The 22,547-nt window shown below is 40.1% G+C and overlaps 1 protein-coding gene across 2 annotated transcripts in view; it reads left to right on the top strand.

The window, feature by feature from the left end:
* The window catches only part of rtkna (rhotekin a), a 214,762-nt gene that overhangs the window by 60,618 nt on the left and 131,597 nt on the right, over positions 1–22,547 (top strand). The gene's annotated exons all lie outside the window — the stretch shown is intronic.

The following is a 22,547-nucleotide window of genomic DNA, read 5'->3' as shown; positions in this document are numbered from 1 at the left end:
CCCTGACTGGAAGGATAGACAGAAAATCAACAATACTATTAAACCATGAACATGCAAATACACGGTTAATGCTTTCCAGCTTGGCGAAGCTTAAAAATGCGGTTGCTAACGACGCCATTGAAGCTAACTTAGTATAACGGGACCTCACCGAGCTATGATAAAAACATTAGCGCTCCACCTACGCCAGCCAGCCCACATCTGCTCATCAACACCCGTGCTCACCTGCGTTCCAGCGACCGACGGAAGGACGAAGGTCTTCACCACGATCATCCGTGCGGTTGGTGGCTAGCGTCGGCTAGCGCGTCTGCTATCCGAGTCAAAGTCTTCCTGGTTGTGTTGCTGTAGTCCGCCGCTAATACACCGATCCCACCTACAACTTTCTTCTTTGCAGTCTTCATTGTTCATTAAACAAATTGCAAAAGATTCACCAACACAGAAGTCCAGAATACTGTGGAATTATGAGATGAAAACAGAGCTTTTTGTATTGGATTCAATGGGGTACCGATACTTCTGTTTCACTGGCTACGTCACGCGCATACGTCATAATCCAAAGGCGTTTTCAACCGGTAGTTTAGCGGGAAATTTAAAATTGCACTTTATAAGTTAACCCGGCCGTATTGGCATGTGTTGCAATGTTAAGATTTCATCATTGATATATAAACTATCAGACTGCGTGGTCGGTAGTAGTGGGTTTCTTTAAAGGAGAACTGCACTTTTCAGTTCAGTTCAGTTTATTTCGAACATGTATACAATACAATTTCATCGCATCGCATATTTCCAGTTGTTTGCAATACTATCTATAGCATCTATTGCACTTTTGGGGGGGGGGGATTTTGCCTATCGTTCACAATCGTAATGAAAGACATGACGAATGGATTTTTTAAACATTGCATTTTGGTCTCCTGCTGGCCCCACTATGGACTGGACTCTCACTGTTATGTTGGATCCACTAGGGACTGTACTTAGAGGGGGGGGGTTACCCACATATGCGATCCTCCCCAAGGTTTCTCATAGTCATTCACATCGACGTCCCTTGTGTGGGCTCTGTGCCGAGGATGTCGTTGTGGCTTGTGCAGCCCTTTGAGACTTTTGTGATTTAGGGCTATATAAATAAACATTGATTCATTGATTGATTTTAACTTGTAAATAAATGAGAGGTCCTCTACTCCGCCCATGAAACCCAATAAAAAAACATCCAAAACCTGCCAACAGCACTCCATTTACATTCCGTGACTTGAATATTAATCAAGTATTAGTAATATTGTTATTATAAGCGCTAACACAGACCAACTATTTGTAGTGGTGCCGTGATCACTAGCGTGTGTCCCCATGTTGACATCATCGAGTGGTCTGCTGCTTCCTCGCTCCCTGTAAGTTTATTGTAGATCATAAATGATGCCTCTCACCTAGGATAGAAGAAGGCTGAGGACGTATTCCGACAAGTTGGTACACTTTGACAGCCAATTTAGACACAAACAGACGCTTGGTCCTAACCTTTCTGTGTGAGGATTATGAGTCCTTCTTCATCTAAATGGGAATATATGAACGTCCAAGCAGTCGGCATCCTTATGATAGCAGACCTTGCACAGTAAGTGATGTTTTATTATGTTGTTTGGCTCTCATAAAGTCTGCAGTGAGTAAGCAAACGTTGTAATGCTTCTGTGAAATGAATGCGCCGCAGATTCTTAAAATGATCAAAATACGTAAATATTAAATGTTATTGTAAATGTTACTACATTACATATGTACTTACATCATCTTAATGGAGGTGTTTGGATCTTTTTTTTTAGGGTTTTATAGGCAGAATAGAGCAGCTACCATAGGCTCCATTTTAAGCGGAATTTTGATCGTATTTATTTAATATTTAGAATGCATTAAAAAAATCATGTCTTTCATAATGATTGTGAACGTTAGGCAACATTCCAAAAAAAAGTGCAGTCCCCCTTTAAAGTATCTAGTAAAGTAGTAAATAAGTTGACTTTTTCTTGAAGCGATTGTCATATATTTTGGATTTCTAATACCAAAAGAATGACAGTTTGCCTATGATTAAAATAATATAAATTTCACAGAGATTCATGAGCCATTTTGTGAGACAATGAGCAAGAGCGTCCACGTGATCTGTGACATGCATGTGGAAGCACACAACCACACCACTACTCATGGCAGACTTCATGAGAGACAACAAAGACTACAAATGATGATCCAAAAACATCTATTTTTGAACCTGAATATTAGGAAGATGATCTACAAGTTTTAGAGGCTATGTGATAAACAGGTCCAACCATCCATCCATTTTCTACCGCTTGTCCCTTTTGGGGCCGCGGGGGGTGCTGGAGCCTATCTCAGCTGCATTCAGGCGGTGGGCGAGGTACAACCTGGACATCGCAGGGCCAACACAGATAGACAGACAACATTCACACTCACATTCACACACTAGGGCCAATTTAGTGTTGCCAATCAACCTATCCCCAGGTGCATGTCTTTGGAGGTGGGAGGAAGCCGGAGTACCCGGAGGGAACCCACGCAGTCACGGGGAGAACATGCAAACTCCACACAGAAAGATCCCGAGCCCAGGATCGAACCCAGGACCTTCGTATTGTGAGGCACACACACTAATCCCTGTGCTCTTTAGTAAAACACTAAGCATCATGTAGCAGTATTGCTAAACAAGAAAGAAGAACTATGAACATAATTTTAAAAAATCACTTACTGTACAATGTCTGCGCTCGCTAGGATGCAGACTGATTGGATGTTTATATTTTCCCGTTTAGATGAAGAATTCATCATAACCCTCACAAAGGGTTAAAACAAAAGTTGCCACTCTAGCTCCTTTTTGTGCTGTCCATCTTTAGTAAAACACTAAGCATCATGTAGCAGTATTGCTAAGTGTTAAACAATAAATAAAAACTATGAACATTATAAAACAATCACTTACTGTACAATGTCTGCGCTCACTAGGATGCCGACTGAATGGATGTTTATATCTTCCTGTTTAGATGAAGAATGAATCATAATCCTCGTGAAGGGTTAAAACAGAAGATACAACTTCAGCTCCTTTTTGTGTTTTTCTCACCGTCTCGGATTATAGGTTGGATGTCATAGTTGAGCAACTTCTCTGTTTATGTCCACAACTTTCTACTATCCAGGTGAGAGGCGTGATTTGTAATCTAGAGTTAACTTTCACCAACTCTGAGGCGATGCTTCAGCTCAATGTGTCAATATAGCAGCATAAGCTAGTTAGCGCTCTGTGGCTAAAAAAAAGTTTGTTGGCGTTAGCGCTTATAATATTAATATCGCTAATGTTAGGTTAATATTCAGGTCACGAGATGTAAATAGAGTATTGTTGGCCGTTTTTGGATGTTTTCTATATGGAGGAGCCCCATTGACTCCATTGTTAGTTGACTGTTACTAACTTTTATTAATGATTTAAATTTAGAATGCAAAAAAGACAAAAACATGTGTTCTTGTCTTACAAACATAGGGAAATTCCCGGAGGCATTCGGAGCGGAATATACACAATTTCCGTCTGACATTTTGCCATTTTGTGGATGTTTAGACCAGGGGTTTGTAACCTTTTTGACCTCGGGGCCACACTTTTCCACTACACAAGGGTCCGGACCCCACTCAAATATTAACACTGAATCATAAATATTACTCTTGCATTTAATCATATTTAATAATTATATCTAACCTACTTGCAGTTTAACAGGATAAACCCAAACAAAACAATAAAAACCTAAAAATAAATACTAATTTAAATAGACTCAGTGTTGGCGCTAGGAATTTTCAAAATGGGGTCCCACAGTACATTTTTGGGGTCCCACTTTTTTGTAACCGTTTTGAAAACAAATGATAAATGTATGCATTATCCTGTTATATCTCACATTCTATATTGTGTCTTGGAAAAAGGTTGTCATAAACGTTACTTAATTCATTAAAAAAACACATTTTTATGCATGTGTAAATTTATTCAGTTATAAACATTCACTTTTCTTCTTTCCTTCATGGATCTAAACTTTACCACTGCTGGTATTTTTTTCTATATTTTTATTTAATAAGTTGTAGGTGTATTTATTTCAATATAAAAGTGTAAAAAGCTTTTTGCTTAGGGCAGGAAATGATGATAATGGTGTGCCAGGGCATACATGCATATGACAAATTTAATTGTATGTAGATCATCAGTCGTTTAAAAACCGCCACATCTACACTTTCATGGCAAATAATGTGTTATGATCCGCTGCCCGGATCATATTTCTGTTTATGTTTTCTTGTCACAGGTGTTTTTAGCACCTTGAGTTTTGTTAGTTTCTGTTGCCATGACTACAGATTGCTCACACCTGCCTCTGGTTAGTGTTCGGGACTCGCACTTGTTGCCCGGGCGCTAATCAGAGGGCTATTTAGTTTACGCGCTGGCCTCACTCGGCCTGGTGGTCTTGTTTGCTCCCATGCAACAAGTTACGCTCTCGTTCACGCTCATAGTCTGTATTTTGTTACTAGCATCTTTTGGCTACTCTTTTGTTTTCCGTGCCGTGGGCACCGAGCAGCATATTTTGGTCTGCAACTAAAATAAATAATTTATTCTTACCTGCAAGCCGCTTCCTGACATCCCTCTGCATTTTGAAAAGATGACCTCCGGCATCACAATGCCACGCAAGCGTAACATAATGCCAACAAACTTTGAATTTTGCAAGTTAGTTTCAATGTAGAGATGTCCGATAATGGCTTTTTTGCCGATATTCCGATATTGTCCAACTCTTAATTACCGTTTCCGATATCAACCGATACGACATATACAGTCGTGGAATTAACACATTATTATGCCTAATTTTGTTGTGATTCCCCACTGGATGCATTAAACAATGTAACAAGGTTTTCCAAAATAATTCAACTCAAGTTATGGAAAAAAATGCCAACATGGCACTGCCATATTTATTATTGAAGTCACAAAGTGCATTATTTTTTTTAACATGCCTCAAAACAGCAGCTTGGAATTTGAGACATGCTCTCCCTGAGAGAGCATGAGGAGGTTGAGGTGGGCGGGGTTGGGGGGGTCGAGGTTCTTAGGGTGTAGCGGGGGGTGTATATTGTAGCGTCCCAGAAGAGTTAGTGCTGCAAGTGTGAAGTGAAGTGAATTATATTTATATAGCGCTTTTTCTCTAGTGACACAAAGCGCTTTACATAGTGAAACCCAATATCTAAGTTACATTTAAACCAGTGTGGGTGGCACTGGGAGCAGGTGGGTAAAGTGTCTTGCCCAAGGACACAACGGCAGTGACTAGAATGGCAGAAGCTGTGATCGAACCTGCAACCCTCAAGTTGCTGGCACGGCCACTCTACCAACCGAGCTATACCGCCCCAAGGGGTTCGGCTATTTGTTCTGTTGTGTTTATGTTGTGTTACGGTGCGGATGTTCTCCCGAAATGTGTTTGTCATTCTTGTTTGGTGTGGGTTCACAGTGTGGCGCATATTTGTAACTGTGCTAAAGTTGTTTATACGGCCACCCTCAGTGTGACCTGTATGGCTGTTGATCAAGTATGCCTTGCATTCACTTGTGTGTGTGTGAAAAGCCGTAGATATTATGTGATTGGGCCGGCACGCAAAGGCAGTGCCTTTAAGGTTTATTGGCTCTCTGTACTTCTCCCTACGTCCGTGTACTACTCCGTACAGCGGCTTTTTAAAAAGTCATAAATTGTACTTTTTGAAACCGATACCGATAATTTCCGATATTACATTTTAAAGCATTTATTGGCCGATAATATCGGAGGTCCGATATTATCGGACATCTCTATTTCAATGTTATTTAATAGAGTGGCACTCAATGCCTCTAGCATTTCATCTCTGGCTTGGTGATGGCCATAAATTGTGTTCCCCTTTTAAGAATGGCGGTGTGTGGGGTGAGTGACATGTGTGAGTGAGTGGGCGAGTTAGGAGAGGGAGCGCTAGCACTTTCAGGAGTGTTAATAGCATGGTGGATGTCCGCTTGGCTTTGTGGAAAACATCAATAAAGAGTTGTAACCAAAGAGCGGAACTGTAGGGACCCAATTGGAGGGTGTTTCTTGGTGCCTGGTGAGGCTGGATCTTTGAAGATCGGTGCACCTGGTCGTAAAGGTGTTCTTTTTCCTAGCCCGTTTACATGGCATGCAAAACATCTTTCCATTGTCATATTTAAATTTTCCTGAGGGAACTCTCCTGAAGGAATCAATAAAGTACTACCTATCTATCTATAAGTGAGCCATTTGCTTTGCTTCTTGGGTTTATTGTTCGCTATGGCCAAAACAATAACACGCGGGAGTCCTAATACCGGAAATGCAGTATTTGTGATCAATAAAATTTTGGGCGAATCAAAATTGAAGAAATTGTACCGGAAAGTGCATGACTTTGAAGTGAACCAATAATTAATAATTAATAATTTGATCTGGAAATATAAACAAAACAAAACACCGATGGAAAGCGATAATCGGTAAAAAACAAACAAAAAAATCCGCGTCCAGGGGACGCGCGGACCTCAGGAATTTCGCGTCCTTTCTGATTTCAATGCGTAAAAAGACACAACAAGTGCGTTAACGCCAACACTGAGACTGTCATAAAAACTGATCAACAATAGATTTACACAGCGCTAAAATGAATACATTTTAACCAAATTAATGATAAATAATGGTAATATGTATGTATTGTAGCGGTTGCATTAAGGCAGGGTTGCTCACACTTTTTCTGCAGGCGAGCTACTTTTCAATTGATCAAGTCGCGGGGAGGTTTTTGTAGGGGGAAGAAATTTGGCGTGACAACGCCAGCTTTCTGAGACTCTTAGCACAGGCAGGATGAAGCAGAGCTTTTATTGTGAAGGCAGGAACTGTGCAGTCGGTCTTTGGAGATTTGACGATAGGTACGGCGCCACAGTCTGTTGAAATAAAAAGTGTTTTTCGCCTTCATCCTGTCGGTAATTTTTTCTTAATAATGAGCCTACAGCAGCCAGGGTCATCTCAGAATACCCTCAGGTGCTGTGAATGTCAATCAAGTGACGAAAGTGACGTCATAGTGAAGATTTATGATCGCTCATTTTTAGGACTATTTTTTTAATGCCTGGCTGGCGATCAACTGACACACCCTCCGTGATCGACCGGTAGCTCGCGATCGACGTAATGAGCACCCCTGCTTTAAGGACATAATTCACCACACCTGTTTACTTGACTTTGTCGTCATTATTCACTGTCATTGTTCTTTTGTGCACATAACAATGTTGTTCTTGTTTAGCATTCATATATGCAGTCAAAGAGTGCGTAATTCGGTGCGGCCCCTTTAAGTGACCGTCAAGAGCTTTACCCAAAGGTGGGGGTTTGTTGTGACCGCCATTTTGAGTCGCTTGAGGTTAGGAGTCATTCACTCTCGTCTTTGATGGAATAAACGGCGCACACGTTTTTGTGTGTCAAACGATACTTCAAGCTGTCTTGCTTTCGCATTACAAGCGCAACAGTATCTTAAATAAACTCTCAATAAAATTAAAGCGCAAATAAAGGATACAGCTTCACCGCTTTCGTCATATTTTTTGCGCTTAAGAAACTTCTCTATGACTTGAGCGTTGTTTGATATTGTCATCACTGCCACAAGTGGTGGAAGTGCGTATTACAACTGAGTACACCTGCGGCCCACAGCTGAGAAACATGTTTTTTGGCGGCCCTCTAGGGGGCGCTCGCGGCCCAGCAACTATCCCTATGGTGAAGAAACACTGGTTTAGATGATCTTTTCACGTATTTTGCGGATGGGAAATATAATTGGGTATGGTTTATCGGATAAAATGAAACACAATTCAGCATGTCAACAGCATTTATTCTAGCGGTATATTGGTACTTTCCGGAGATTGTGAGCCAGTCAGGTCCTCCAGTTCAGTATCAGTGGCCTCACAAATGGACGACTTTTGGAAAAAAGCCTTTTCCAGACGAGTGGAGAGAGGAGACTGTCTTTGTGCACCATTTCCATGCGCATTCTTCCGCACGTTCCACAATATTTTCATATCCCGCCCTTTTCGCACACTCCACTCTTTCACTTTCCACCCTCCTCTCTTAGTGTGTGTATGTTAGTGTCTGTGACATATTATCCGGCTGATTTAAAGCTCCTAAGGGCGGAGGTTTTCTTGGGGAAATGACCCAGCTTGCTACTGGCACTGCTGGCTCAAAAGGCTTTTAAAGCTCCTTTTGTTTTCACTGTTGGACTGTGTAAAGTCGTTAAAGAGGGCGTGCTGCAGCGTGCCATGAGGGCATGTGTGCGGATCTGTTGTAGGGTTTCTCTTAGAGCAGTGCTGTCCAAACTACGGCCCCAGCGTGTTCATTTCGGCCCGCAAGACGTCACAAATTTAATAAGGAATCTCCATCTTAATTTAAAGTATAATTGCTGCCGCTTTGTAAGCATCGTGAGTAATTCACGGTAATGACCATGGATTGCACATTGAAGTGCATACAGCACAGCATTACCATATATGACCCTATGCAAAACGTCTTTCTTACTCATGGCGCAGATAAACTGACACAAAAAGTCAAAAGACGTGGTCACACATACATACAACCTGCACAACGACCACAAAACTTTCCTCCAGAAGGTCTTATCTTTGTCCAAAAATTGAGCTGTTTGGCCACAATACCCAGCAATATGTTTGGAGGAGAAAAGGTGAGGCCTTTAATCCTAGGAACACCATTCCCACCGTCAAGCATGGTGGTGGTAGTATTATGCTCTGGGCTTGTTTTGCTGCCAATGGAACTGGTGATTTAAATGAGACAATAAAAAAGGAGGATCATCTCCAAGTTCTTCAGGACAACCTAAAATCATCAGCCCGGAGGTTGGGTCTTGGGCGCAGTTGGGTGTTCCAACAGGACAATAACCCCAAGCACATGTCAAAAGTGTTAAAGGAATGGCTAAATCAGGCTAAAATTAAGGTTTTAGAATGGCCTTCCCAAAGTCCTGACTTAAACGTGTGGACAATGCTGAAGAAACAAGTCCATGTCAGAAAACCAGCAAATTTAGCAGAACTGCACCAATTTTGTCAAGAGGAGTGGTCAAAAATTAAAACAGAAGCTTGTAGATGGCTACCAAAAGCGCCTTATTGCAGTGAAACTTGCCAAGGGACATGTAACCAAATATTAACATTGGTGTATGTATACTTTTGACCCAGAAGATTTGGTCACATTTTCAGTTGACCCATAATAAATTAATAAAAGAACCAAACTTCATGAATTTTTTTTGGGACCAACAAGTATGTGCTCCAATCACTCTATCACAAAAAAATAAGAGTTGTAGAAATGATTGGAAACTCAAGACAGCCATGACATTATGTTCTTTACAAGTGTATGTAGACTTTTGATCGTGACTGTATATATGTATATATATATATATATATATATATATATATATATACACTACCGTTCAAAAGTTTGGTGTCACCCAAACAATTTTGTGGAATAGCCTTCATTTCTAAGAACAAGAATAGACTGTCGAGTTTCAGATGAAAATTATCTTTTTCTGGCCATTTTGAGCGTTTAATTGACCCCACAAATGTGATGCTCCAGAAACTCAATCTGCTCAAAGGAAGGTCAGTTTTGTAGCTTCTGTAATGAGCTAAACTGTTTTCAGATGTGTGAACATGATTGCACAATGGTTTTCTAATCATCAATTAGCCTTCTGAGCCAATGAGCAAACACATTGTACCATTAGAACACTGGAGTGATAGTTTCTGGAAATGGGCCTCTATACACCTATGTAGATATTGCACCAAAAACCAGACATTTGCAGCTAGAATAGTCATTTACCACATTAGCAATGTATAGAGTGTATTTCTTTAAAGGCCTACTGAAATGAATTTTTTTTATTTAAACGGGGATAGCAGATCTATTCTATGTGTCATACTTGATCATTTCGCGATATTGCCATATTTTTGCTGAAAGGATTTAGTATAGAACAACGACGATAAAGATCGCAACTTTTGGTATCTGATAAAAAAAGGCTTGCCCCTACCGGAAGTAGCGTGACGTAGTCAATTGAACATATACGCAAGGTTCCCTATTGTTTACAATGATGGCCGCATGAAGTGAGAGAGATTCGGACCGAGAAAACGACGATTTCCCCATTAATTTGAGCGAGGATGAAGAAAGATTTGTGGATGAGTAAAGTGCAAGTGAAGGACTAGTGGGGAGTGGAAGCGATTCAGATAGGGAAGATGCTGTGAGAGCCGGGGGTGACCTGATATTCAGCTGGAAATGACTAAAACAGTAAATAAACACAAGACATATATATACTCTATTAGCCACAACACAACCAGGCTTATATTTAATATGCCACAAATTAATCCCACATAAAAACACCTAGGTGTTTGTTATGCTAGCTACTAGCTACTAGCTAGTACATACATATTACCCGCTCAAGCTAGTTATAGCTCGAGCGGGTAATATGGACGGGATCCCGTCTCTATAACCAGCCAATACAATTCAAACACCTGCACAACACACACACTCACTCAGCCCAAAGAACCGTTCACCTAACCCAAGGTTCATAAAGCTTATATATATATAGCTTATAATTTTATGGTTTGTTGTGGTTTACTTTTGTAGCTGTATGTAGAAAGGGCGCCGCTTGTTTTCATGTCTTTTTACCTTGTTTTTGTGGACTTTTTGTATCTGCACTGCAGCCACATTGTGCGATAAATTAAGTTTATTTTATCCTATCCTATAGATAGTTAACTGTTAAAAGTTATCAAAAATATTAATAGGACTTATTATAAACACTTTAATGACTGAAACCTTTTTTGGGTCCCTGGGACCTTTAACGTTAACCAAAATTGAGGGAAACCCTAATGGTTACAACATATATTGCAGGGGTGTCCAAACTTATTAACTTGGGGGGCCGCTTGGGCTAAAAAAAATTTGGTCGAGGGCCGTAATCGGACTGCATGTAAAGTAAATATATACGTGTGTGTGTGTGTGTGTGTGTACATATATTAGTATAATGCATATATAGTTAATATAATTTAATATTAATTGAGTATGTGAAAGTTAGATTTTTGCCTTGTTTACTTCCGTGACAACCTCGTTAAAGTTTTGTAATCAATCAGATATATCAAGCAGCTAAATTGTGTCAAACCTGGATAAGTGTGGAGAGTGTTTTGCATTTTCCCCATCATGCTTTGGAATGGATTTAAATGGGTGTATTTTTTATTTTTTTATGGACGTTTGTTATAATATCCACACAGGTTGTGTTACGTGTGAGCATGTGTGTTGACCTTTTTGTTCGTTGCATTTTTTTGTTTGCACCATGACTAGGGAAGGTTGTTTGCATTAGGTCATATAAGTGAATGCTGTGCATACCTCCATTCAGAGCATAATAATTCCTGTGGGTATAACTACTCATCACGTCTTGCGGGCCGTAGTTTGGACACCCTGGATATATTGTATTGGTTTTGAAAATTAGTAATATCAAAATGGCCCCCGCATGCTTTCATGTTTCAGTGTGCGGCCCTCAGTGGAAAAGTTTGGAAATGGAGCCAACCTGCTGCACTTTAAGAGGTGCAGATCCACTCCAGTGTCATGTGACTAAAAGATAAATGTGTGCTTTAATTAATGATCCTGAGACCTTCCTGTCATACACACACACACACACACACACACACACACACACACACACACACACACACACACACACACACACACACACACACACACACACACACACATCTGTAGCACAGGTCGTCAGTTGGTGTGCGTGCTGACAGGAGTTGTAAATTCCCCCCCATGACCCCCGACCCCGGTCAGAAGTCACATGTTGTGCATATTACGATGTTTTGCGGGGAGAAGCTGTGGGCCAGAAAGGAAACCGGGGCCTTGTCCCTGAGTTGGCATATTTCTTCTTGTAATAACAACTCCTTGATGTTTGTACGACGACTGCGTGTTTGCAGTGCGGAATACTTTCATATCTTGTAGAGCAGGGGTGTCCTAACCTTTTCTAGAAAAGTTGCAGGCTGGCCACTTTGTACTTTTTTGAACATTCAATGTTTGCTTGCTTTGCCCTTCATACGACCGTTTTCCATTTGTGCATTTGCCAGCTGCACATCTTTTGTTACCTGCCTTTCCCTTATATAGAGGGCTAATTTTCTGCATTTGCCTGCCGTCCCTGCATCCCGGCGTCCATACACACACAGAAACGTACCAAAAAACAATACATAAGTTAAAGTTAAAGTACCACTGATAGTCACACACACACACACACACACACACTAGGCGTGGTGAAATTATCCTCTGCATTTGACCCATCACCTTTGATCACCCCCGGGAGGTGAGGGGAGCAGTGAGTAGCAACGGTGGCCGCGCCTGAGAATCATTTTTGGTGATTTAACCCCCAATTCCAACCCTTGATGCTGAGTGTCAAGCAGGGAGGTAATGGGTCCCATTTTTATATTGAGGTTTAATAAATATATTAATATTAGAATCATTATTACCATCCATCCATCCATCCATTTTCTACCGCTTATTCCCTTCGGGGTCGCGGGGGGTGCTGGAGCCTATCTCAGCTACAATCGGGCGGAAGGCGAGGTACACCCTGGACAAGTCGCCACCTCATGACAGGGCCAACACAGATTGACAGACAACATTCACACTCACATTCACACACTATGGACCAGGGGTCACCAACCTTTTTGAAACCAAGAGCTACTTCTTGGGTACTGATTAATGCGAAGGGCTACCAGTTTGATACACACTTAAATAAATTGCCAGAAATAGCCAATTTGCTCAATTTACCTTTAACTCTGTGTTATTACCGTAATTTCCGGACTATAAGCCGCTACTTTTTCCCCTCGTTCTGGTCCCTGCGGCTTATACAACGGTGCGGCTTATTTACGGCCTGTTCTTCTCCGACACCGACGAAGAGGATTTCGGTGGTTTTAGTACGCAGGAGGAAGACGATGACACAATGATTAAAGACTGACTTTTCATATACCGGTAGGCTGGTTATTTTGATAACGTACAGGCGAGCACTTTGTATTACTTTGCACCGCTGTATTATTTGTACTCTGCACGAATGCTGTTCGCCATGTCAAAGATGTGAAAGTTTGATTGAATGATTGAAAGTTTTATTGTTAATAAATGGGACGCTTTGCGTTCCCAAACAGTCATCTCTGTCCCGACAATCCCCTCCGTGGTAGCAGGAACCCCTATATACTACGCTAATTACACATCAAAACCCTGCGGCTTATAGTCAGGTGCGGCTTATATATGGAGCAATCTGTATTTTCCCCTAAATTTAGCTGGTGCGGCTTATAGTCAGGTGCGGCTTATAGTCCGGAAATTACGGTATTAATAATTAATGATATTTATCTTTGTGGAAACACTGATCATCTTAATGATTTCTCACAATAAATATATATAGAAACCGATAAATATCAATATGCAACACTTTATTTTTATATTTTCTCTAAGTGCACATTTTTCAAATTGAACATTTTCAAATGATCACTTCTAAGACAGTCTTATGAAATCACAATATCCCATTTTAACTAGCTAGCCACTAACATTTTTGAACAAATCATGAATTACTTTGCACCATGTTTGTACAATTAATAACTCATGTAAAATACAAAAGTCAACTCTCAAATTTTTAAATAAATCATGTCACACTTTGAACTGGACACCAAATCTGTTATCTGTTTCTTTGTCAGTTAGTGAAGTCTTTAAAATATTTTCTTGGATTTTCAAATTCTATTTGAGTTTTGTCTCTCTTAGCATTAAAAATGTCGAGCAAAGCGAGACCAGCTTGCTAGTAAATAAATACAATTTAAAAAATAGAGGCAACTCACTGGTAAGTGCTGCTATTTGAGCTATTTTTAGAACAGGCCAGCGGGCTACTAATCTGGTCCTTACGGGCTACCTGGTATGTATGTATGTATGTATGTATATGTGTTGTTTACACAGAAAGATTCTGTAAATGTTTATACCTTGAATGTTTTCAAACGGTGTCTGTAACACGGCAGTAAAACGGACGATCAAACAAAACTGAAGCCATTGTCATGGACCCACTAGCTGCGGGAGCTAGCTCTCCAATCAGCTTAACAGACTCTATAACTCCACTGTGACGTTTTGGTGAATTTACTGAGGAATTTGTGAAACTGAAACAATACAAAAAGAATGCCATTGTAAGTTAATAATACTAACACAGACACTCGTATACGTGTTGGCATATTAGCTAATGCTAACGACGCAAGCTTGATTACGTTACGATAGCTTGTACAAATATTCATGAAAACACTTCTGCAGACATCACACATGGGGCGGTTTAGTAAGTAAGAATTGTGTTAGGTATATTGTAAAACCTGCAAACATTGCTTGGAATGATGAATGAAGAATCTATATGAGTAAAAACGCTATGGATGGCTAGAAGACTGAATGACACTTCAGTTGAAAAAACATAACAAAAGCCCAGCCGTTAAATGGAAGGACACTGCAGCAACTGCAGTAAGCAAACTCGTCCAAAAGATGGCGCCATGCCACAAACAAAACACCCTCTCAGTGTTTGTGCTGGGGTTTTTGTGTTGTTGTTTTTTAAAAATATTTTTATTATAGCTACCAGCGAAAAAAAATGTATAGTCCAGAATTTACGATAACTGTGATTTTTTTTTGTCCAAAATTGTGATTCGATTTGCGATGTTTATATTTTCTACATATAAATGCATAAAACTGCGAACAAATCAAGTGAAGGACGACATGTTACTTTTAGACTGTCAATCAACATATTCTTGTCTCAAGGTGCCACATATTAGAAGAATATGCAATAATCTACTTTCAAAAATATTTGGCTTTATGTAGACGGACTCAGAGCTTTTGTCTACATCATGCTGTCAAACTGAAGACATAGCCAATAAAAACTATACAGTGTTTATGATGTAATGTCCCACAGACAGGTTTAATCTGGCCTGCAGCCAACTAGATGAGTATGCAATTTTTTTTATTAAATAAACTGTTGTTCTAAATGTGCCCAATAGATGTCGCAATAGGCATTCTGTTAGGCAAGCAAACAATTTTTATTTTTATTTATTTATTATTTATTTATTACTTATTTTGTATTTTGTTCAATCCTAAATGTAATGGCTTTGCAGGTACGCTGAGACGTCTAAATTCATCGTGTTTGTCATTGTGTTTTTAAAAAATGGCACCAATTTTTTCTTTAGAGTTTTGAACTAATTTGAAGTGTTTTGTCAAGGGGGTTATTTTCAATCTGTACATTTTCAGAATGTGCTTGTTCTATTTTTGGCCATAGTAAAACAAAGAAAACAACCTGAAGTAGTCATTATTTTTAAGTTATCATGCCATGATTTTACCATTACGGCTCACTCGGGAATAGATTTTGACACCCCTGGTATATTGCATTCACCCAATTATCGCTATCGGCCCGTGTAAAGCACTGATATCGTGACACAGTTTTCGGCCGTATTGCCCGGCCCTATTTTATCATCATTCTGATCAGGGAGTGGGAAAACAAACTTACATAGCTTTCTGCTTTATTGCTCTGTGGAAGTCAGGAAAAAGTCAATTTGGAGTTGGTGATTATTGTCCATCTGTACTTCATTATTTAACTAGAAGAGGCAATTCCTGAAGGAATTGCGTGTGAATGCTCCAATGCTGAAGTTGAACTGAAATGCTGACAGAATGTAGTATGAATGTAAGAATAGTTTAAATGTTGGAAGGGTTTAAATTGAAATGCTAATGGAATGTAGGGTGAATGTTGAAATGGATTGAATGTTAAAATTGTTTGAATGCTGAAATGGTTTGAATGTTGAAGAGTTAGAATTTCCAGGAAAACCGGAATTTGGTTTGGAACTTGGGAAAGTGTTTGTTTGAATGTCCAGGATGAGTGGAATGTGTTAATGTTGTAATGGTTTGAATAGGTTGAAAAATGTGGTAATTGTGCAACTTGGAAATATGTCCCATTCATTACAATTGGAACTTCCTGGAAATTTGGGAATTTGGGGAAAAGCTGGATTTTTAAAAAAAGATTAGGAGCATGAATGTCCTAAATGAGCTGAATTGGTTGGTGTTGGAAATCGGTCGAGAGATGTTGAAGTAGTAACATGTTGAATTGAGAAATGGTATTCTGGAATTTCGGGAATACCGGGAATTTTTCCAGTTCAAAAAACAACTTCTTTTTTTTTCCTGATTAAGAGGAATGTTTTAACGGTGTAACGGTTGAAGTGGGTTGAAAAATGTGGAAGGAGTAGTCGCCAGAAAAAAGGGTGGAAATAGGGCTTTGGAAAAGCAGGAATTCTGGAAAATCCTGGATTTTTTTGAAGTTGGAAAAGGGGAAGTTTGAATTTCCAGGATGGTGCAATGTGTTGAAGGTGGAATGGTTTGAATAGGTTGAAAAATGTGGGAATGGTGGAAGTTTGAAAAATGTCCCGGAAAACCTGGAATTCTGGGAAATCTGAGAATTTTTGGAATTGGTCAAGGGAAAGCTCGCGATTCCCGAATAGGCTGAACAGTTTAAGGTTGGAACGGTTTGAATGGGGTGAACAATGTGGAAGGTAGAGCGCGCCAAAATCTGGAGCAGAAGAAGAACGTTGAAGAAGTTTAATAAATAGATGAATATTGGTGTAAAAAACCTGATTAAGAGGAATTTTTTGACGGTGGAACGGTTGAAGTGGGTTGAAAAATGTGGAAGGAATAGTCGCCAGAAAAAAGGGTGGAAATAGGGCTTTGGAAAAGCAGGAATTCTGGAAAATCCTGGAATTTTTTGAAGTTGGAAAAGGGGAAGTTCGAATTTCCAGGATGGTGCAATGTGTTGAAGGTATGAATAGGTTGAAAAATGTGGGAATTGTGCAACTTGGAAATACAAACCCCGTTTCCATATGAGTTGGGAAATTGTGTTATAAACGGAATACAATGATTTGCAAATCCTTTTCAACCCATATTCAATTGAATGCACTACACAGACAAGATATTTGACATGTTTGATGTTTTTTTTGCAAATAATAATTAACTTAGAATTTCATGGCTGCAACACGTGCCAAAGTAGTTGGGAAAGGGCATGTTCACCGCTGTGTTACATCACCTTTTCTTTTAACAACACTCAATAAACGATGGGGAACTGAGGAAACTAATTGTTGAAGCTTTGAAAGTGGAATTCTTTCCCATTCTTGTTTTATGTAGAGCTTCAGTCGTTCAACAGTCCGGGGTCTCCGCTGTCGTATTTTACGCTTCATAATGCGCCACACATTTTCGATGGGAGACAGGTCTGGACTGCAGGCGGGCCATTAAAGTACCCGCACTCTTTTTTTACAAAGCCACGCTGTTGTAACACGTGCTGAATGTGGCTTGGCATTGTCTTGCTGAAATAAGACGGTGCTTAGATGGCAGCATATGTTGTTCCAAAACCTGTATGTACCTTTCAGCATTAATGGTGCCTTCACAGATGTGTAAGTTGCCCATGTCTTGGGCACTAATACACCCCCATACCATCACAGATGCTGACTTTTCAACTTTGCGTCGATAACAGTCTGGATGGTTCGCTTCCCCTTTGGTCCGGATGACACGATGTCGAATATTTCCAAAAACAATTTGAAATGTGGACTCGTCAGACCACAGAACACTTTTCCACTTTGCATGAGTCCATCTTAGATGATCTCGGGCCCAGAGAAGCCGGCGGCGTTTCTGGATGTTGTTGATAAATGGCTTTCGCTTTGCATAGTAGAGCTTTAACTTGCACTTACAGATGTAGCAACGAACTGTATTTAGTGACAGTGGTTGTCTGAAGTGTTCCTGAGCCCATGTGGTGATATCCTTTAGAGATTGATGTTGGTTTTTGATACAGTGCCGTCTGAGGGATCGAAGGTCACGGTCATTCAATGTTGGTTTCCGGCCATGCCGCTTAGGTGGAGTGATTTCTCCAGATTCTCTGAACCTTTTGATGATATTATGGACCGTAGATGTTGAAATCCCTAAATGTCTTGCAATTGCACTTTGAGAAACGTTGTTCTTAAACTGTTTGACTATTTGCTCACGCAGTTGTGGACAAAGGGGTGTACCTCGTCCCATCCTTTCTTGTGAAAGACTGAGCATTTTTTGGGAAGCTGTTTTTATACCCAATCATGCAGTGGCGTGCGGTGAGGTTAATGTCTGGTGAGGCACTGCATCATCACAGTCAGATTTACAAACATATGAACCCTAAATAGTATCTTATTCACCATGTGATTGGCAGCAGTTAACGGGTTATGTTTAAAAGCTCATACCAGCATTCTTTACACAACTGTAGCACACAAAAAGCACATTTAGTAAAAAAAAAACATTGTTATGGTCTTACCTTTCTTGCTGGACATCCACACAGCCAGCCTTTGCGTGTGTACCACGCCGTTTGAAAAGAACGGGTCTTCTGTCCCGAAGTCAAAAGCAAACCTTTTAGCTCCGGCGTTGGTCGACCTTTAATTATTACCTCCTGCTTCGATTGAAAGTCCAGTTTAGAAAACTGTTTTATTTTACATATGTAATCCTCCATGTTTTTAATAAAAGTCCAGGCGAGAGGAAATAATCGCTGCAAACTTTTTATTTGTATTTTTTTTTTCTTCTGCGGCCGAGGAATGATCTCTGGGATCACTACCGCCCTCTACCACCAGGAGGCCGGATTACTGCGAGCCTCAACCAGTACGTCTTTTGCAGCAGATTTATGAATGCTCAGCACAAGAAATACGTTACACACATACAGTTTTTGACAAAATACACTGTACATTATATACCTCAGCTAACTAAACTATGCCATTGTTTAGTTAGCTGATATAATTCATATAGCAATACAGTCTCACTGCACAGCAGCTCAGCAGTTAGCCGAGTCATTGTGCACAATCCATGTTGAGGCACAAATCAGTGGCGTGCCTCAACTGGCTGCTGATCACCGCACCGTCTCTTCTCAGTATATGAACGGCAAATGTGAAAATAAAAATAAAAATAATCTAAAACTGGTGAAGTTAAATGGAAAATAACTTTAGTATAATCACTGGATACATATAACAATTAAATTTTTTTTTTTTTCTTTTTACATTTTTTTTCTTTCCATGATGGCAGGTGAGGCCCTGCCTCTAGTGACTGCACGCCACTGCAATCATGGCACCCACCTGTTCCCAATTAGCCTGCACACCTGTGGGATGTTCCAAATAAGTGTTTGATGAGCATTCCTCAACTTTATCAGTATTTATTGCCACCTTTCCCAACTTCTTTGTCACGTGTTGCTGGCATCAAATTCTAAAGTTAATGATTATTTGCAAAAAAAAAAAGTTTATCAGTTTGAACATCAAATATGTTGTCTTTGTAGCATATTCAACTGAATATGGGTTGAAAAGGATTTGCAAATCATTGTATTTCGTTTATATTTACATCTAACACAATTTCCCAACTCATATGGAAACGGGGTTTGTATGTCCCATTCATTTAATTGGAACTTCCTGGACATTTGGGAATTTTGGGAAAAGTGGGATTTTTTGAAAATGATTAGGAGCATGAATGTCCTAAATGAGCTGAATTGGTTGGTGTTGGAATTATTTAAATCGGGCAAGAAATGTTGAAGTAGTAAATGATATTAGGGAATTACGGGAAAATCGGGAAAACCATATAATAATAATAATAATACCTGGGATTTATATAGCGCTTTTCTAAGTACCCAAAGTCGCTTTACATGTTAAAAACCCATCATTCATTCACACCTGGTGGTGGTAAGCTACTTTCGTAGCCACAGCTGCCCTGGGGTAGACTGACGGAAGCGTGGCTGCCAATTTGCGTGAATGAATATGTGTGAATGCTTTGGAGCAGGGGTGTCAAACTCAAATACAGAGTGGGCCAAAATTGAAAACTGAACAAAGCCGCGGGCCAAGGTTGAACAAATTAACCTTTTAATAGGGACCCAAACAAGTTTTGCATTGAATATTGAACAAGCAAGGCTTATATAACTTTATAGTGACATGCAAAATCCGGTTTCAAATAATAATAATAATAATAATAATAATAAAAAAATATCAATGGCATATCAAATAAAATTTAAATAAAAATGTAATGCCTCTTTTCTATTTACAGCCTTCTGAGGTAAATATCAACATTAACTTTTTCCACAGGCTAATAATAAATTTGAAAATAAAATAACAATAATGAATGAATCAAACATTCAAGCCTTGAAGTAGCAAGAGAAAGTGCATGAATAAAACGTTAATTATTGCTCAGTTTGCTACTCTGATTTGCTTTAACACTGAATATGGAACAAGCAACGCTTATATAACTTAATAGTGCAAAATCTACTTTCAAAAAACAAACGAAAAAACATCAATGGTATATTAAATAAAATTTAAATAAAAAATTGAATGCCTCTTTTCTATTTGCAGCCTTCTGAGGTAAATATCAACATTAACATGGTGGGCGGGGGCGGGGTTTGGTGGTAGCAGGGGTGTATATTGTAGCGTCCCGGAAGAGTTACTGCTGCAAGGGGTTCTGGATATTTGTCTGTTGTGTTTATGTTGTGTTACGGTGCGGATGTTCTCCCGAAATGTGTTTGTCATTCTTGTTTGGTGTGGGTTCACAGTGTGGCGCATATTTGTAACAGTGTTAAAGTTGTTTATACCGTCACCCTCAGTGTGACCTGTATGGCTGTTGACCAAGTATGGCTTGCATTCACTCATGTGTGTGTGTAAAAGCCGCATATATTATGTGACTGGGCCGGCACGCTGTTTGTATGGAGGGAAAGCGGACGTGACGACATGTTGTAGAGGACGCTAAAGGCAGTGCCTTTAAAGGCCTACTGAAATGAATTTTTTTTATTTAAACGGGGATAGCAGATCTATTCTATGTGTCATACTTGATCATTTCGCGATATTGCCATATTTTTGCTGAAAGGATTTAGTATAGAACAACGACGATAAAGATTGCAACTTTTGGTATCTGATAAAAAAAAAGGCTTGCCCCTACCGGAAGTAGCGTGACGTAGTCAGTTGAACATATACGCAAAGTTCCCTATTGTTTACAATGATGGCCGCATGAAGTGAGAGAGATTCGGACCGAGAAAGCGACAATTTCCCCATTAATTTGAGCGAGGATGAAAGATTTGTGGATGAGTAAAGTGCAAGTGAAGGACTAGTGGGGAGTTGAAGCTATTCAGATAGGGAAGATGCTGTGAGAGCCGGGGGTGACCTGATATTCAGCTGGGAATGACTACAACAGTAAATAAACACAAGACATATATATACTCTATTAGCCACAACACAACCAGGCTTATATTTAACATGCCACAAATTAATCCTGCATAAAAACACCTGCGTGTTTGTTATGCTAGCTCCTAGCTCCTCTGCTAGCTCCTAGCTCCATAGAACACGCCAATACAATTCAAACACCTGATCAACACACACAATCACTCAGCCCAAAAGACCGTTCACCTAACCCAAGGTTCATAAAGCTTATATATTTTTAAAAAGTTACGTACGTGACGCGCACGTACGGTACGGTACGTGTTATGCTAGCTCCTAGCTCCTATGCTAGCTCCTAGCTCCATAGAACACGCCAATACAATTCAAACACCTGATCAACACACACAATCACTCAGCCCAAAAGACCGTTCACCTAACCCAAGGTTCATAAAGCTTATATATTTTAAAAAAGTTACGTACATACGCAAAAAAAAGTTGCGCACATACGGTCAAGCGATCAAATGTTTAGAAGCCAAAGCTGCATACTCACAGTAGCACGTCTGCGTCTTTGTCATCCAAATCAAAGTAATCCTGGTAAGAGTCTGTGTTGTCCCAGTTCTCTACAGGCGTCTGTGTATCGAAGTCAAAAGTCCTCCTGGTTAGAGTCTCTGTTATCCGAGTTCTTCCATCTTGACTGCATCTTTCGGGAATGTAAACAAAGAAGCGCCGGCTGTGTACTGTTGTGGCTGACTACGTTCGAAAAATACGTCCATTTCGCACCGACAACTTTCTTCTTTGCTTGTTCAGCTTCCTTCTCCATAATGCAATGAACATGAACACAGATGTCCAGAATACTGTGGAATTATGAAATGAAAACAGAGCTTTTTCGTATTGGCTTCAATGTGGAAGGCATACCCGTGTTCCCCGGTCTACGTCACGCGCATACGTCATCCTCAGAGGCGTTTCGAACCGGAAGTTTAGCGGCAAATTTAAAATGTCACTTTATAAGTTAACCCGGCCGTATTGGCATGTGTTATAATGTTAAGATTTCATCATTGATATATAAACTATCAGACTGCGTGGTCGGTAGTAGTGGGTTTCAGTAGGCCTTTAAGGCACGCCCCCAATAATGTTGTCCGGGTGGAAATCAGGAGAAATTCGGGAGAATGATTGCCCCGGGAGATTTTCGGGAGGGGCACTGAAATTCGGGAGTCTCCCGAGAAAATCGGGAGGGTTGGCAAGTATGAGTATTAGCGGTGAATGCGGTGTTACCGCGGCACCGCCGCTGTATAATACCGGCGGGCCAGCTCTAATGTTAATTTGATATTGCCTCAAGGGCCAAATGAAATTACACGGCGGGCCAAATTTGGCC

Source organism: Entelurus aequoreus, linkage group LG17, assembly GCF_033978785.1.
Source record: "Entelurus aequoreus isolate RoL-2023_Sb linkage group LG17, RoL_Eaeq_v1.1, whole genome shotgun sequence".
NCBI classification, from domain to species: domain Eukaryota; kingdom Metazoa; phylum Chordata; class Actinopteri; order Syngnathiformes; family Syngnathidae; genus Entelurus; species Entelurus aequoreus.
This window is presented reverse-complemented; position numbering and strand designations above follow the sequence as displayed.